The following is an 18,753-nucleotide window of genomic DNA, read 5'->3' as shown; positions in this document are numbered from 1 at the left end:
TTGTGACCTATAACCTGTACAATTCAATTGAAAAACAAACAAATCTGTTAGGGGAAAAAATATAAAAACATAAAAAACATACAATAAGCTGGTTGCATAAGTGTGCACAATCTACAATCTTAAACTAATACTTTGTTGAAGCACCTTTTGATTTAATTACAGCATTCAGTCTTCCTGTGTAGGAGTCTATCAGCATGGCACATCTTGATTAGGAATATTTACACAGTCTTCCTTGCAAAAGTTCTCCAAATCTGTCAGATTGTGAGGGCATCTCTTGTGCACAGCCCTCTTTGGGTCACTCCATTGATTTTCTATTGGATTTAGGTCTGGGCTCTGCCTGGGCCATTCCAAACTTTAATTTTCTCTTGGTGAAGCCATTTTGTTTGTTGATTTGGATGTATGCTTGGGGTCATTGTTGTGCCGAAAGGTGAAATTCCTAGTCATCTTCAGCTTTCTAGCAGATGCCTGAAGGTTTTAGGCCAAAAGTGACTGGTATTTGGAACTGTTCATAATTCCCTCCACCTTGACTAAAGCTTGAAGAAAAGCAACCCCAAAGCATGATACTGCCACCACCATGCTTCACCGTGGGGATGGTGTTCTTTTGGTGATGTGATGTGTTGCTTTTGCATCAAACATACTTTTTGGAATTGTGACCAAAAAGTTCAACCTTAGTCTCATCAGACCATAACACATTTTCCCACATACTGTTGGGAAACATGATGTATTGTTTTCAGGCCTGGATGTTTTTCTGTGTAAGAAATGGCTTTTGTCTTGCAACACTACCTCATAGTCCAGACCTATGGAGAATATGGGAGATTGTTGTCACATGTCGTACACAGCCAGTACTTGCCAGAAAGTTCTGCAGCTCCTTCAGTGCTGCTGTAGGTCTCTTGGCAGCCTCCCTGACCAGATTTCATTTTGTCTTTTCATCAATTTTAGAGGGACGTCCAGTTCTTTGCAACATCACTGTTGTCTCATATTTTCTCCACGTTTTGATGACTGTCTTCATTGTGTTCCACGGTATATCCAATGTTGTGGAAATGTTTTTTTACCCTTCGCCTAACTGATACCTTTCAACAACGAGATTCCTTTGATTCTTTGCAAGCTCTCAGTGAACCATGGCTTTTGCTGTAGCAGGCAACTGAATAAATGTCAGGAAAATCCTACCTGGACAGCTGAACTATATTTGGGGTTAATCTGAGTCTCTTTAATTGATGGCAGGTGTGTACCTGAGAAGACAGAATGCTGTAATTAAATCAAAAAGTGCTTCAACAAAGTATTAGTTTAAGGGTGTGCACACTTATGCAACCTTCTTATTTTTCCTTTTTTTATTTTTTATATTTTTTTCCCTTAACAGATATGTTTGTTTTTCAATTGAATTGTACAGGTTATGGGTCACATTAACTCTGGGAAAAGTTTTAAAATGATTTATTGTGGTCTCACTTTTTTATATCACAAAAATCTGGCATTTTAACAGGGGTGTGTACACTTTTTATTTCCACTATATAAATAAATAAATATATATATATATATATATATATATATATATATATATATATATATATACACACACACACACACACACACACACACACACACACACACACACACACACACACTCACACATCCTTTTCATCACTTTCCTATATTCCCACTTCCAACCTTAAATTTAGTCAAAAAATATATAACAGCTGTATAATATTCATTTACGTCTTACACATGGAGTTTCCTTCTTTCCACTACTTTAAACACATGATCATACAAAGCCACATGAAGGTACATGCGCGAGTGACATGTATTGCTTTTCCTAGTCTTTCTCTGTGGCCTCTGGTATTTTGTGCTTTTTCCCCACACTCTGCAAAAGCCACTATTGAGATTTTTAACAACCTCACCTTCTTTCACTGATTCCTTGGTGTTAATTATTTATGAGCTCCAGGCCTCATGAGGCAAACAAGGTAAGCAAAGATGGGGTGGCCATAACCCTGCTTGTCATGCTTCGAAATCACAGCCATCATCCAAAATGAATGCACAATTTCTGGCATTCAAATCACAGCCATCATCCAAAATGAATGCACACTTTCTGGCATTCAAATCACAGCCATCATCCAAAATGAATGCACACTTTCTGGCATTCAAATCACAGCCATCATCCAAAATGAATGCACACTTTCTGGCATTCAAATCACAGCCATCATCCAAAATGAATGCACACTTTCTGGCATTCAAATCACAGCCATCATCCAAAATGAATGCACACTTTCTGGCATTCAAATCACAGCCATCATCCAAAATGAATGCACACTTTCTGGCATTCAAATCACAGCCATCATCCAAAATGAATGCACACTTTCTGGCATTCAAATCACAGCCATCATCCAAAATGAATGCACACTTTCTGGCATTCAAATCACAGCCATCATCCAAAATGAATGCACACTTTCTGGCATTCAAATCACAGCCATCATCCAAAATGAATGCACACTTTCTGGCATTCATAGAGTTTGTAAGCCTGTTGTAATTTCTTAATGTCCATATATTATTAGCAAATATGTTTTATTTACTAATAATTTTAAAATATGACAGATATAGACCCATAAGTATATTGACTGCAAATTATGTTTTCTTTAAAAGTACAGTAATTAATTCAGCATTTACACTATTTTCTATCCTGACAATTATAAGAATTTATTTAAATTGCGACATCTTTTCATAAGATCTTCATTCAGAATCTTCAAAACTGTTAAAAGTTCATTAGCATAAAGTACCAAACCATGGTAGCTACTCAAGGATCTGATACCTGTGATTTCTTATTGCCTAACTGACTGAGCTAAAGATTCTTAGTACAGCACAAAATCAGGAATTACGGGAACCCTGCATGGATCACCAGGTAACAGAAGTTGTAAGGAAAAGTTGGCCAACATATTAGCACTAGATCCAAAACCTGAATATATATTAATGAATCCACCATCTGGAAAGGAGGGAAAGCTGATTTAAGGGAACCATATAATTTGAGTGAGTTCTTATTTTTCAATTATTACATAATGACATTTAATTGAATGGCAATTTGGTTGATCCCAAGATGATTGAATCCATATGGTTAAAAGACCATTTAACTGAATGTCCATTTGGAGAAAATCCATTTAATATTATGGTTACACATCATTAACTAACTAAAAAAAAATATAAAGCAAAAAACGAAAGACCAAAATGAAATGCAGTAACAAACTCTTTAAGCGTACTAAACTTTCTTAACACCAATTTTCATCAAAAAGGACTTCTTCAGAAACAGCATTCAGTTCACAAAAATAGCTACTTAAATACAAAAATCAAACCAATTTAACTTTCAATTAGTAAACAATTAATTAATAAACCAATTAAACTTGTAAAACAGTTTTGTAAAGTAATTATATAAAAACAAACAGAAACAACTATTAAAACTTATTATTATTGTTACTCTAAACTGTGGTAAATATTAGGTCTGACAATCAGTCCATCTCCTATCTTTCAAAAAACAATTAATGGTTTCATTCAAACCAGGATATTCATTGGATTAATCCTAGTTTGCCATAAACTTTATCTTTTTTCAATACTATTTTTATAATTCCCACCCCTTCTATCTACAGGGACCTGTTTCAAAGCATAAAACAAAAAATGCTGTAATACTTACATACCAGGCTATATTTATAGAGAGCATTGTCAGTATCTTTATGTTTAATAGCATAAATATGCTCTCTAATTCTCCTGTGAAAACCTTGGGTAGTCATACCAACACATAATGCTTCACAACCTGTGCACACACTAATATGCATGACTCCAACACTGTTGCAATTATATCTGCCCATAGCGGTAATAGTCCTATCTACATGGGCTAGCAAAACAAAGGGCCCCTCATAGATAAATCTACACATATTACAAAACCCACACTTATATGTATCACAAGGTTTCTCTGTATTTGCTGGCTTAATCTTAGTATCGTCATGGTAAAAAACAGTTTTTAAACATGCATTCCTTTTAAAAACAAAAGAAGGTTTCTCACTCACAGCTTTAAATATGCCCGCATTCCCTCTGAAAACACACCAATTATTTTGTGTAATGTTTCTAATAGCATAACTATATACAGACATCTCTAAATTGCCAACTAAAGTATTATTAATCGTATCACAAAATATCGCAAAACGAATAGTAAAAAATTCATTCACAGGAATCAAGCAGAGCAATCCAAAATTTAAGTTAAATGGAGAAAAAATGATAACGCGGACTACTCGAACAATCCAGTTTTATTAACAGAAGTAAGCGCTTTCACCATTCGGCTTCATCAGACATGAGTTAGAAAAAATTTTTAAAGCATTTAAATATCTAACACTTGCATTTCATTGGTCACTACAGTGATGACATCACTAAACATTAGATTCTTAAAATATATTATAAAAATAAAATATTATAAAAGACATTAATATGAAACATAAAAATATAAACATGAATAAAATGCTTTAGTATTTTGATAACACTAGTAAAAGTAAAAATCTATGCTGAACATGTAAATGTTAACTAAAAAATACCATAATTGAGAAAACATAAAACAGAATTCATGGCTAATGAATCATTCAAGCAGAAACTATAACCCTTCTCTTTCATAGTACAGGTTTAAGGGAGGCTTTATCATTTAATCCAGGCTCCTTATCTGCTTGACATCTAATAATCCACCTTAGTTCATTCTCTTCAGTTAACGTTTCAATGTCACCACCTCATATATTTGGTTTAAATACTTGTATAACAAGGAATACAAATGTGTGACTAGGACCTCTCTCTTTATGGTGTTTGGCAAGGGCATTGGTTTGGGTACCTATACGGATATGATATAAGTGTTCCCTGATGCGTTCCCTGAGTTTTCTATTGGTCTTGCCTATATAGAAAGACTCACAGGAAATGCACCTAGCCAAATACACTAAATGTTCACTTTGTATGAAAAGTATACTCATAATTAGTGACAGGATGTATAAAGGAGACTCTCTCATCTATGTAGGAACATTGTTTACACTTCTTACATGGCCTAGTGTTAACTGACTCAGAGGGGGTATAATGGTGTATCCTATCTAAAGGTCGTTGGCAAAGAATATGTTTCAAATTCTTCCTATTCCTATAAACATAGCCTGGTTTTGATCCTACAACTCTCTTAATATTATCATCTAATAAGAGTACATCCCAGTGCTTCTCAAATGCATTTTGAATCTTTACTATATCAGTTGTATAAAACAATGGGACTTTCAGGTGTCCTAAGCCCCAGGGACCTATATAAGTTAAATAAGTCAAAGAAGGAGAATAGAAGGTTACAGGGTAAACAAAATTTGACTTTCCAACAAAGGAAAGCTCTTTCTGGACTTGTTAAGGATTCCTCTATAGTTATTCGCTCTGCTGATAAGGGAGGTCCAATTGTTGTGATGGATTCAGAAGATTATTTGGAGAGTATGATGTTAATGTTAAGTGAAGATTCTTTTTATTCTAAGATTGGAATAGATGAAGTTACCAACAAGGTTTTTAGGATTTATGACTTGTTAGATGACCTTTATAAAAGTCAAGACATTGATTATGAAATTTTAAAATTCTTGAGGGTTAACAAACCCCAAATACCAGCTATACAGGGCCTTCCAAAGACTCATAAATCTATGGAGAAACCACCTTTACGCCCTATAGTAGCTGGGAGAGGTTGGGTAACGGAGCCCCTTTCACTTTACCTGGAGTATTTTCTTAGACCTATTGTTGATGCAAATCCCATTATTTTAAGAGACAGTAAACATTTTCTCTTAGAGTTATATACCTTTACAAAAGGGTTACCTGATAACAAACCTTACATCCTCGTCACAGTGGATGTAAAGAGTTTGTTTTCAATGATTCCCAATGATACAGGTGTGTTAATGGTACATCACTACCTGACTGAACATTCTGATTTGACCCCCAAGACTATAGATCAGTTGACTCTGCTTTTAGAGACAGTTTTACAAAATAATGTCTTTACTTTCAACAAAGAGATATTCTTGCAAAATGATGGTGTGGCTATGGGCACTTCATGTGCCAATAGCTACGCCAACATAGTGATGGCTAGATGGGAGGAGGCAGAACTATTCCCTTTACCAGAATTTCGATGCAATGTTTTATTCTATAGACGTTTTGTAGACAATATTTTTTTCATTTGGTTTGGGTTGGAAGAGGAACTTCTTGATTTTGTTTCACTTATTAATGATTTGACTAGTTTCCTTGGTTTCACTGTGAACTATTCTAGATGCAGGATTTCCTTTCTTGGCTTATTAAATACATCTATACACCGCAAGGCATGTTATAGGAATACTCTACTCCACAGGGAAAGTATGCACACTTCTTTCGTTTTTGGAAATGTGGTAAGGGGTCAAGCTATGAGGGCCTCAAGACTCAATCCCAATCATGATGGATACATGATGGAAGTTTCAAATCTCAAAGAAAGACTTCTTGATAGATGTTACAGACAATGTGAAGTGGAAGTAGCTATCGATACTGTAAATTCCCTTAGACCAACTAGGGCTAAACCATATTTTTCTGATGGTGGGCTAATTGAGGATCGGCCACATGGTCCCTGGGGCTTAGGACACCTGAAAGTCCTATTGTTTTATACAACTGATATAGTAAAGATTCAAAATGTATTTGAGAAGCACTGGGATGTACTCTTATTAGATGATAATATTAAGAGAGTTGTAGGATCAAAACCAGGCTATGTTTATAGGAATAGGAAGAATTTGAAACGTATTCTTTGCCAACGACCTTTAGATAGGATACACCATTATACCCCCTCTGAGTCAATTAACACTAGGCCATGTAAGAAGTGTAAACAATGTTCCTACATAGATGAGAGAGTCTCCTTTATACATCCTGTCACTAATTATGAGTATACCTTTCATACAAACACGAACTGTCAAAGTGAACATTTAGTGTATTTGGCTAGGTGCGTTTCCTGTGAGTCTTTCTATATAGGCAAGACCAATAGAAAACTCAGGAAACGCGTCAGGGAACACTTATATCATATCCGTATAGGTACCCAAACCAATGCCCTTGCCAAACACTATAAAGAGAGAGGTCCTAGTCACACATTTGTATTCCTTGTTATACAAGTATTTAAACCAAATATACGAGGTGGTGACATTGAAACATTAACTGAAGAGAATGAACTAAGGTGGATTATTAGATGTCAAGCAGATAAGGAGCCTGGATTAAATGATAAAGCCTCCCTTAAACCTGTACTACGAAAGAGAAGGGTTATAGTTTCTGCTTGAATAATTCATTAGCCATGAATTCTGTTTTATGTTTTCTCAGTTATGGTATTTTTTAGTTAACATTTACATGTTCAGCATAGATTTTTACTTTTACTAGTGTTATCAAAATACTAAAGCATTTTATTCATGTTTATATTTTTATGTTTCATATTAATGTCTTTTATAATATTTTATTTTTATAATATATTTTAAGAATCTAATGTTCAGTGATGTCATCACTGTAGTGACCAATGAAATGCAAGTGTTAGATATTTAAATGCTTTAAAAAATTTTTCTAACTCATGTCTGATGAAGCCGAATGGTGAAAGCGCTTACTTCTGTTAATAAAACTGGATTGTTCGAGTAGTCCGCGTTATCATTTTTTCTCCATTTAACTTAAATTTTGGATTGCTCTGCTTGATTCCTGTGGATGAATTTTTTACTATTCGTTTTGCGATATTTTGTGATACGATTTTTGGACATAACCACAGGATTCTTTACCCTCTGGTGTTGTGCCTGCTTATTTCTAAAGTATTATTAATGGTGGATGTACTACCAATTTTATTAACACCACAATTCTGAAACAACAAAGGGGAAATGAAGTGGACTTTTTCTCATTAATTTCCATAGCACTGGAAATTAAATAAAAAACGTATCCTTATAGCCCTCCTCTCCAAAAATAGGGAAATAATGAACGATAACTCTTCTCTTAAAACCTCATCACTAGTGGTCAATCTAGTTGCCTGACGAATTGTCCCCAAGCTATATCTTTCTTGATAAAATAGGGGTGGTTACTATTAAAATGTAAATATCGATTCAAAAAAGTGTTCTTTCTATAAATACTGCTTTCAAAACACTGATTATCTGAATCCTATGTTAGGTTCATAGGTAGGTACTAGGCTATTGGCCTTATGGCCTATATAAGCCTAGCCAAAAAGGTACCCTGGCTTTCGTCACTCAAGAAAATTATTTACCTGTTCCCCTGTCGAGCAGAGCCACAGAAGTGATCCCCGAGGTGAATTTCCTATCTCCCATCCAATCATCAAGAATTTTTTTGAAGAGTGGTTTGTTTGATATAGATAGGTAGTTTTTTTTAGAGTATGGTAAGTCTCTGGGACAGGAATCTATCCCTTCAGCATGTTCTGTTTATTGTGGTGACAAGGTTTAGATCCCTAGAGCGTGTAGCATGTAAGGATTGGGATTTCTTTAAGTGGAGCATATCCATCAGCTCTGGGTTTGATAGCTTTGTATGTTAAGCAGACAAAAATAATAAGGTAATAAAGGGATATCTAAGAAATTACGCAACATACCAACATCAGCAACAGAAAAATTAAAAAAAAATCTGTACTGGCATTAAGTTCACTGATAAATAGTTCATATTCTTCTGCAGTGCCTTAAACAAATCATTTATATATCTCTTAAGAAAACACAGTATGATCAAAAAAAGGGGGTTGTAGGCAGTGATTCATACTCCCACCATCCTAGGACTAAATTCACAAAAGCTGAGGCAGCTGCTGACCCCATCACAGCACTCTTAACTTGTTGATAGTACGTATCATTAAACAAAAATAATTATGTTCTGATAAAACTTCTAGTAAGTAACAAAATACATTAATTTCAGAAATGGAATAAGAACTCTGCTTAATTAAATATAATCTAATATGATCAATGCCTTCATTTCAAGGGATACAAGTGAAGAGAGAGGTTACATCTACCATTAACATAACCAACTTTCTTGTATCCCATATTCATAATGTTCATGAAATTTCTTAATATGAAATAAAAAATCCCAAGAATCTCATAAATACAAACATAAGTTCTGCACTAATGGATTTAAAATAGTGTCAATATGTAAAGAAATACCTTCAGTTACAGAATTTGGGGCAGACACAATGGGTCGAAAGGAGGGAGTTCTTGTCATTTTTATGTATCTTAGGTATTTCAAATAAAACTCCTATCTTAGGGACATTCTATAGTAATAAAATTATATAATTTGTAATCCAATTGCCCACTCACTAATAAATCATATAAATAGGCTTTAATGACATTATAAGCTATTTATACTCATCAGCATTCATTAACATCTCTTCCATGGTTTTAATACAATCTTGTTGATGCATAATAACTAAACCCCTGCCCCTTTATCAGCTTTCATGGTTCTCAATTCTTTCATCTTCATAATTTTGTCCAATGCTGCCCTTTCCTCTATAGTTAAATTATAAAAACAATGATTGTTGTCAATTTTGTTCCCCAATAACTTTCTAATATAATTTTCTCAGCGCTTTTCAAAAACTTTCAGGGTATTATGCAGTCCAGGATTATAGGTGGAAGGTTTTGAAAAAATGACAACTATTAAACCCCATATTATCAACCAAAAAAATGTAAGTTCAATTTTCTAGTATAATATTTCAAGTCCAATATGGTGTTTGACCGTTAGCCCTCTAGCTAGCTAAAGGAAAAGCTTTCCCCAGTTAATAACCTTCCCTGTCGCTTAACAGATTTTTTTAATGGGCAATAACAATTTTTTCAAACCTCTCAAGAGAAGCAAAAACATTCTCATAATCACATTTCATATTATCAGCAGAGTGCAATGTTTTGGTAACCTGTTCATCAATGGCCAGTAGATTATCTTTCAGACTGCCTGTCGACTTTTTATTATGACTAATTAAAATTTTTAGGAAATCGATTCCAGCTTTATTAAAAAAGTCCACTAGTTCAGAATACAAAGGGTCAGTCTCAGTGACACCACTGGGAAATTTGTAAAACCTTAATCCCTTAGGAAAGAGGTTGAAGGAGATACATTGTTCAAAATACATATTTTCTAAATTTAAAGATCTATATTTTTCTCAACAGCTTCTTCAAAGCCATCAATTTATACTTAAGCTCCTGCTTCTCTAAAACATCAGTAGCTCTAAAAGTCATATTACTAAATGGATTATAATGATTAGAGAACACAGAAGACACATCTTTAAACAGGTTGGATTCATTATTTAATAATGGACTTTGAGCTGTGAGCTTTTTTATCATTAATGTTTCTCTCACCTCACTTGGAATCAGAGAGAATAGTTTCTTTAAGAGATTTATTCTCTCTATAACATCCTACCTGTCCCAGTAGATGGTTTAAAGATTTCTGTAAGTCATTTAGGGCACTCTGTAGGCTAAAATATTGAACTCCTGAGTTAAAGGAATCGTGTAGGTGGTAAGGTCCAACAAAGCATTGTTACCTCCAGTAGCTATCGGTAAAAGCATTAAAAACTTGTCCCACATGGACAGACTTAAAAGACTCCAGCTATTCTCTGTCTCATATCGCCTACTTAAAGGCGATCTCTTGACTTACAAGGATATGTCTGATCCAGCTCTGTTAGAAATGCTACATCTAAAGAAATTCCAATCCCTCTGCACCACATGCTCCAGAGACCTCAACCTCATTACCACAATCAACAGAACATGCTGGAGGGGCAGTTTCATAACCAAGAGACTACCCATGCTCTGGAATAGACTTCCCATACATGTCAAGCAGAGCACCTCACTGTCCCTCTTCAACAGAAATTTTGATGAGTGGATGGGTAATAGAAAGTTAACCCTGGGGATCACTCCAGTGGCTCTACTTGATAGAGGCACTGGAAACTAATGTCGAGCGGTACGATGCCAGGGCACCTCTATGGGCTATACTTGTAAAGGCTTCAGGGCCATTAGGCTAGTACACACTTATGAACTTGTGAACCTATGAACAAACTAAAAAAACAACAAATGGCCAAAAGTAACAAATTAACTAAAAAAGACCATAAAAAAAAAAACAGAGGACCAAAACGAAATGCAGGAACAGACTCTTTTAGTGTACTAAACGTTATTAACACCACTTTTCATCCAAAAAGAACTTCTTCAGAAACAACATTCAGTTCACAAAAATAGCTATTTAAATACAAAAATCAAACCAATTTAACTTTCAGTTAGTAAACAATTAATTAATAAACCAATTAAAACTTGCAAAAAAGTTTTATAAAGCTATTATATAAAAAACAAAAAGAAACAGCTAGTAAAACTTAATATTATTATTGCTCTAAACTGTTGTAAATATTAGGTCTGACCATCCATCTCCTATCTTTCAAAAAACACTTAATATTAATGGTTTAATTCAAACCAGGATATTCGCCAGATTAATCCTAGTTTGCCATACAGTTTCTCTTTTTTCAATACTATTTTTATAATCCCCACCCCTTCTATCTACAGGGACCTGTTCCAAAACATAAAACAAAAACCTTTTTGTAATATTTACATACCAGGCTATGTTTATAAAGAGCATTGTCAGTATCTTTATGTTTAATAGCATAAATATGCTCTCTAATTCTCCTGTGAAAGGCTCGGGTAGTCATACCAACATAAAATGCTTCACAACCTGTGTACACACTAATATACATGACTCCAACACTGTTGCCATTAAATCTATCCATATCAGTAGTAGTCTTATCTACATGGGCTGGCAAAAGAAAGGCCCCCTCGTAGATAAACCTACACATATTACAAAACCAACACTTATATGTGCCACAAGGTTTCTCTGTACTTGCTGACTTAATCTTGGTGTTGTTATGTTGAAAAATAGTTTTTAAACATGTGTTCCTTATAAAAATTATAGAAGGTTTCTCACCCACAGCTTTATGTCTGCATTCCCTTTCAAAACACCCCAATTATTTTGTATGATATTTCTGATAGTATAGCTATCTACAGACATCTCTAAATTGTCAACTAAAGTATTATTAATGGTGGATGGACTACCAATCTTATTAACATCACAATTCTGAAGCAATAAAGAGGCAAATGAAGTGGACCTTTTCTCACTAATTTCCATAGCACGGGAAACTAAACAAATATCCTTATAGCTCCCCTCTCCAAAAATAGTGAAATAATAAAAGATAACTCTTCTCTAAAAAACACATCACTTGTAGTTAATCTAGATGCCCGAATGAACTGTCCCTGAGGTATATTTTTCTTGATAAAATACAGGTGGTTACTATTAAAATGTAAACACCCTTTTTTTTCTATTGCGGATGTTGGTCTGATGGTTAATTTCTTAGATATTACTTTAAAATGAAATTTAGATAATCAGTGTTCTAAAGCAGTATTTATAGAAAGAACAAATTTACATTTTAATAGTAACCACCCCTATTTTACCAAGAAAAATATACCTAGGGGACAATTTGTTCAGGCATCTAGATTAACCACTAGTGATTTGGTTTTTAGTGAAGAGTTAACTTTCATTATTTCCCTATTTTTGGAGAGGAGGGCTTTAAGGATACTTTTTTTAGTTTCCAATGCCATGGAAATTAATGAGAAAAGGTCCACTTCATGTGTCCCTTTATTGTTTCAGAATTGTGATGTTAAGAAGATTGCTAATAATATGAGGATTCTAAGATGGCCACCATCTAGACAGCACATACTTCAGCTTGCTCCGATTACTAGCTATGAATCTAACCCCATCTAAGGCTACTACTGCTCCAAAAATCTACAAAAAAGCATCTCCTGTGAAAACTAAACTACTTCCCTATCTGTGAGAATCTTATTTTCAACTTCTGAGTTAAAAAATAAGAAATACATACCTTGGATCTGGGAGGTGACTAAGCAGTGATTCCTGTACATGTGTTTGTGCCTGCAAGTAGCAAGTAGCAGCTATAAAGGAGAAAAGAAGCAAGTTTTCACACAACAAAGAAATAATGGAACAAATGGAAACACACACATTTAAGACAAGAATTTCTCAAATTGCATCTCCTGTGAAAGAAATTAGCACCAAGAGGCAGAAAACTACAAAAATACAAGCTTAAGCTGCAAAGCATCAACTGAAACCAAAAAGTGAACAATCATTTGACATGGAGGATTTAAAAGCAGCCTTGATACCTCTGCAAATAGAAATGCAATCTTTCTCTTTAAAACTCACAGTGTTTGGAAACAACTTAGATCAAATAATGACCAGACCACCATTACTCAAAGCTCAGTCAAAGAAATACAACAACAACTGATTGATCTTGAAGGTAGAGCAAGAAGAAATAATGTATTGATCAGAGGCATCCCAGAAAGATATGATCAATCACAACTAACTAATGTGGCAAAAGAAATCTGTGATCTTCTTCTTGATAACAAAGAACTATCTCAAACAATTGTCATTGAAAGAATATACAGAGCTTTAAGAAAATCCCAAACCCTGGATGCCCCCAGACAAATATATGTAAGGATTCTAAATGCTTCACATGCTCAAGTAATAATTCAAGCTGGAAAAAAAAAAAGAAAATACATTATATGGAATGGCTGCAAGACAACTTTTGCTCAGGACCTGCCTCTACAAATCAAACAATTAAGACAAGTACTATCGCCTTATTGCACTTAGTAAGCAAAGATATAAGATTCCAAATGAAATATCCAGCGACTCTACACTTCGAATATTATGGCTTAAATTATGCAGTAAAAGCAATGAAGAAGCAAAAACGGCTTTTCTTAAAGGCTTTAAAGATTTACCAAACAAAATGACATGAAGAAATGTGCTTTTTGCAAAAAAGACATCTAATACAAAGAATCTATCCCTCTAAACATTCATTTATGCTAAATTGAATCAAACAAGGTAAATTACTTAAATTACCTTCTTTCTACTTAAATCCATGGCTTTCCATTTGAACATTATAAATCCAGACCCAGAAGTATTTCCGTGTCGCTGCGAAAGAACTACAAACTCCAATAATTTTTTGTGACCGCAAATCAGGAAGAATAAGCAAACTGAGGTCAAAGGAACATCTAGAGCATCCATCTAAGCCCAAAACTATGCAGAAAACCCACATTTGCCTAAAAAATTGAAAGTAAGGCTTCTACATTTCTGAAACCTTTGGAACTGTATCCTAAAGATTAAAAAATTGAAGAATCTCATGCCAACTGCAGTCAGAGGGTAAATTCAGCCTAGAACTAAATGCAGCAGTCTAAACATTTATTTACAATATAAATATATATGTATTTCTTTCCCTGAATATATACAAACTGGACAAATAAAAAACCTCCTGGGCCAGATGCTGTAGCAGATGCTGTAGCTGCAACAAATAGCACTTATTAGGTCCTATAAAGTATGAAGTTGGGTCTGGTTTGTTTTATCTTCTTTCTTTATATATATATATATATATATATATATATATATATATATATATATATATATATATTTTTTTTTTAAATAAGTATGCATCAAAAAATGTAAGCATACCAATCTAGATCAGTAGAGACTATGAATGACTCTTGATATTATTGTCTGATCAACACTATAGATCTTAGATGTATATGTGCTTTATACATAGAAAATAAATGGATAATCAAGACTATCACTGACCCTTACTGTAAACACTGACCCAACAAGTAAGAACTGATGTATACTAAAAAGAAGGACTGTGTTGAAATTGTCAGAATAAGGAACACGCAAACAGAAACTGACAAACTATAACAAGTCATAATCAGTTGTTGTTGTTGTTGTATCTTTTGGCTTTTCCCGGTTAGGGGTCGCCACAGCAGTACTCCGGTCTGCTAATGATTGGCAATAGATTTTTATGTTTTGAGTTGCCAGCCCTGACGCATCACCTTCAACAAAGGTACGCCCATTCATGCATGTCTCCACACAGAAGACACGCTAGCTGAGAATCGAACAGGACAAGGTCTTACTGTGAGGCAACAATGCTACTGCAGCACCACCTGTGAATGTAATTGTTTTCTTTGTGTGAGTTTGAAAGAAATGCTATGGTATGCTTTTGAAATGTACTATTTAAAGATTGCCTATTAAATTAGATATTTCAATCTTAGTTAAAGGCAGTTTACAAAACGCTCAGGCTAATTACTTTCAAATGAAGAGCGGGTTAGAAATCATATTTCTTACTATTACGTATGTTTTATTTGGAAAAGCTGTTATGTGTGTTGCTGTAATTTTGCTGGGACTTAGAATGACAGGAAGTTTTTGTAATATAGTTGTAAATGTTCTATTTAACTCTGTTTCAGTTAGTGGGCTAGCGTGGGTATGCAGGGGAGGGGGTCTGAAAGGGAGTGATGTCACACATATATACATATTATCGACCTGTTCCAAAAACTCTAAGAAAGTTTTAAAGTTATATATGTCACTATATACATCTATTAGCTCAGAAAGTTAGAATTCTGTATAACATATCTGTTAGATGAATTCTGTAGATTCATGGAATGTAAAGGGCTTAGAAAATAAGAAAAAGAAGAATCTATTAATCCATTTAATTTTTAAATCTAAAGCAGAGATAACTTTCATTCAAAAAACACCTATGTTGAAATTATAATGGGAGAAAGATACATAAAAATGGGTGAAACATTGTTCCTGCTGGTGACACTACAGCTTCTAGGGGAGTTGCTACAATAGTTAAAAAATCATTTGATGACACTATAATGAAGAGTAACTATGACCTAAATGGTAGATGGTGTTATTTTACTTGTGAACTGCCTATGTTTAAAAAACCTTTCTTAGTCCTAAATGTATGTATGTTTGCATCAATAAACCTACCTATACGAGATATATAGAATTCTGAAGAACTTTCCTAACTATGTATATATCTTTGGAGGAGACTGGAATATGATAATTAATCCAGAACTAGATAGAACAAATAAAGATAACAAGAAATGGAAGATTTTAAGCTAGCTGACCCATTTGAAAACTATAGAAATAATCCATCTACTAGTAAATTCACTTATTTTTTCACCATACCACAAGTTTTGGTCTAGAATAGACATATTTTTAATATCTGAAACTTTACTAAATAATGTAGTTACCTATGATAGTGAACCTAGAACAATATCAGATCATGCAAAAATAGACATTACAATACAGATGGTTAGTTCAACGCAAAGATCCAAAACACAAGCGAACTTGACGTTAAATACTAATTTATTAAAGGATAAAGAAGCCTCACAGGGAATCATTGACATTATTACTCAAGCTAAAAATAACCTAGAGGTAACAGATATGCCATATGACATTCAATGGCAAGCAACAAAAGTCACTATTAGGGGAATACTAATGAAAAAAGCCGCTCTCTATAAAACAATTAAACAAGAAAAAAGTCATAACACTAGAATCAAAATTAAGAAGTATAGAGTCAGAATTACAAATTAAATATTCACCAGAACTTGAAAGTCCGAATGGTTACACTACTAGGACAACTACACAAAATTAAATCACAACAGTACTCTATCGGTGAAATTAAACTTCTCCACAAATATGCCGAATGGGCTCAATCCCCCTCAAAAGTGTTGGCAAGAATCATAAACATAAAAAAAAACCTGTACCAAAATAAAGCAATTAAATTATAATAACAAAACTCTAGATTCGGATGAAGAGATTATAATGGCTTTTGAAGAGATTTATCAAAAAATATATGGCCCACACGACCAGTTTAATGAATTATTATTCCATCAATTTGCCGAAGAATTGCAATTTCCAGTACTGAATGAAGCACAAATAAATAATCTTAAAGCCCCTATAAATGTAGAGGAAAGTATTTGCTGCTGTAAATAAGTTGAAACCAGGTAAAATCACCAGGGCCAGATGGGTACGTGGTGGAGTTCTATAAGACTTTGAAAAAACAATTTGCTCCAATACTATTGAAAGTATACAAATATGTAATAAAGTATGGTATCAAAGACCTGTATATCAACAACTCAAAAACTATACTCATACTAAAACCCAAATCTGATGCATCAAATCCAAACAATTACAGGCTAATAGCACTCATAAATATTGATATCAAAATTCTATCTACAGTCTTAGCTAGCAGAATCAAAAAAATCTTACATCTCCTCATATCTTTTGAACAGCTAGGTTTTTATGAACAACAGACAGGTATACAGTACACTCACCATTGATTAAATCATTAGTTTAAAAGAGAATGATAAATGACCTAGCTATGCACTATCAGTAGATGCATCTAAAGCTTTTGACAGAGTAAACTTTGATTTTCTATTAAAGATACTCAAGAAATTTAATATTCCAGAAGAATATACAAACAGGGTGAGGCTTTATACAATAATGCTACAACAACAGTATCTGTAAATAAAAAGCAATCAAAACCTATTCAAATCACTAATGGTACAAGGCAAGGATGCCTACTATCACCATACCTGTTCAATATATACATTGAACCTCTTCTTCTTAAAATATCACAAAGAACTTACCACCATCTTATGAATATTTCAAAAATCTCAATAAAGTTTACAGCTTTCGCTGATGATCTTAATATTTACTTTGAATTCCCTAATACAGATTTAAACAAGATCTTGAATTCCATTGACATTTTTTCAAAGGTATCTAGTTATGCCATTAACCCAAACAAATCAGTCATATTCCCTTTGAACACTCTAGGACATAAGGAATTCTATTTCCCTGAAATTTGAAATTAAAATAAAAGTCAATTATAATCTCAAATATCTAGGTATCATGTTCACTCAGCCCCAATCTGATTTGACTAAAAATAATTTGTTTCAAACCTAGGCAAATATAACAGAAGACACTAAAAGATTGTTAAATCTTAATTTATCTCCACTATCTAAGGTGGCTATAGTTAAAATGAATATGCTCCCAAGATTATTGTTTCACTTTAACTCTGTTAATCAAAATATACCAAATAATTTATTTTCCAAACTTGGAACACTACTAGGGAAATTTATTTGGCATCCAAAAAATACAAGAATAAAATACTCTAGATTAACATTACCCAAACAGAAAGAGGACCTAGGACTACCTGATTTTCAAACATACTATGACATTATAAGCACTACTTGAATTATACAAATAAATTTTGAACCATCTAACAAAGTATGGTATCCACTATGGATTAAAATATATTACAATGATTTAGTATAATCAAATTTAAACCCTAAAGCAGTACCCTTTCTAAATTATAAGACGTTAAGGTATATTAAAATCCACCCCAGAATCATAAGAAATATATTACTATTTCAAAAGTTGGTATCCTCCCTAAATCATAAGGATACTTTGTTACTAGGACAACCAATACACCTAAATCCTAATATTAAATTAAATAACACTATGATAAACCTGAATAAATACCCACTAATAAAGAACACCAGTGTATTATGGGACTTCTACCAATTCAAAAGTCTTTCAATTGAAAATATTAGACAAAGATTAGAAGTAAATAAAAGTTATAACACCATAATCAACCAATTATTATATCTGATTAACACAATTACTACAAATGTTAAAATAGATAACCAAGATATAGCACTATATCAACAAATTATTTACCTGTAGCTTTCGAGATCCAAAATGTTATCAAACACATATAAATTAATAACAAGAATTAGATATCAAGATGCACTTCTATATTCAAAATTTTAGGAAGGAAAAAATAACATGATTACTGTTGAACAAAAAATTTGCTGCAATTGAACTCACTTTGAAATGAACCCCTCTCAAAAAACTAAT

The sequence above is a fragment of the Protopterus annectens genome, chromosome 6.part0 (genome assembly GCF_019279795.1).
Source record: "Protopterus annectens isolate FY-2018-M chromosome 6.part0, PAN1.0, whole genome shotgun sequence".
NCBI classification, from domain to species: domain Eukaryota; kingdom Metazoa; phylum Chordata; order Ceratodontiformes; family Protopteridae; genus Protopterus; species Protopterus annectens.
This window is presented reverse-complemented; position numbering follows the sequence as displayed.